Source organism: Octopus sinensis, linkage group LG3, assembly GCF_006345805.1.
Source record: "Octopus sinensis linkage group LG3, ASM634580v1, whole genome shotgun sequence".
NCBI lineage: Eukaryota > Metazoa > Mollusca > Cephalopoda > Octopoda > Octopodidae > Octopus > Octopus sinensis.
In genome coordinates, this window is record NC_042999.1 from 23,500,545 (window position 1) to 23,502,122 (window position 1,578).

A 1,578-nucleotide genomic window follows, 5' to 3' on the forward strand; every position below is an offset into this window, starting at 1 on the left:
ATACCCGGTTTTGGTTAAACTGCACCGCAAAATATGGGAGTAGTTAGGAATCTAAATCGTAGGAACAGACACACAACCTCTCTTTTATATATAAAGATATATATATGTATACTTATTTCTTTATTGCCCACAAGGGGCTAAACATAGAGGGACAAACAAGGACATACAAAGGGATTAAGTCGATTACATTGACCCAGTGCGTAACTGGTACTTAATTTATCGACTTCGAAAGGATGAAAGGCAAAGTCGAATCTCGGCGGAATTTGAACTCAGCACGTAACGGCAGACGAAATACCTACTTCTATTTCTTTACTAGCCGCAAGGGGTTAAACACAGAGAGGACAAACAAGGACAGACAAACGGATTAAATCGATTGTATCGACCCAAGTGCATAACTGGTACTTAATTTATCGACCCCGAAAGGATGAAAGGCAAAGTCGACCTCGGCGGAATTTGAACTCAGAACGTAACGGCAGACGGAATATGCTAAGCATCCGGTGCGGTAACGTTTCTGCCAGCTCGCCGCCTTGACACTATTCATATATGATGGCATTACATGTCACTTTTTTCTGAGTTCAAATTCCGCCGTGGTCGACTTAGCCTTTCTATTTTTGGGGGTCGATAAATTAAGTACCAGTTGCGAGGTCGTTATAATCAACATTTCTCTTACACACACGCAAAGCTACAAAATTTTAGTCTTTTGTTTGCGCAAGAAATTATTAGCTTCTTAGAAAAATATTTTGCCAAAAATATACAGAAAAAAAAAAACTACGTAGAGAAGAAAAATAATTTAAATAATTTTAATTTGATTCTATTACGTTAAATTTTATGAAATATCAAATTAAACTACTTATCTTGTAATATACAACTATGTCAGGTACCTCATTGAGATATTGAGAGGTCCTTCTTTGTAGGATGTTGTCTAGGGCAGTAGTGTTTTCATAAACGTTGATCCAGAAAACAATGTAGAAAACTATACGGATGTAATTCTCTCAATTCTTGGGAACTCCTACGCACGCTCACGCGGGCACACACAACCTCACCCTTCACTCCCACCCACACACAGCTGCTACTTTGGCGTATTAACTAAAAGAGAGATTAGTTTACGTTATTTTATAGTTTACTATTCAGTTTCTAAAAATTCGTTAATATGTTTTTACAAGAAACCAGCACTAAATTCATATCACTAAGAGTAAAAGATGTTTTATATGACACTTTCTACCAGTATACGACGTTTCAAAGTGTTTATTTACAAAAAAAATATTTTCTCGATCTGCCGGTCAAAAGGTAAAGATCCTAAGTTAGAGCTTATAACAACTGTCTAAGGAATACTTGTATCCAATGAATCCACAGGTGTATTACCTATATTTAATCATGAGCATTGGTATTAATGCTCATCAATGATAGGTAAGAACAAGAATAAAACTAAGGTATATCAATATTCAAGGAAAGCAGAAAATGGAGATTCAATCGATGAACAACAAATTGATTTACATCAATTATCATTTATTAATTAATTACCAAAAGACAGAATCTCAACTCTCTCCTGTCTTTTTGTAATTAATTAATAAATGATAA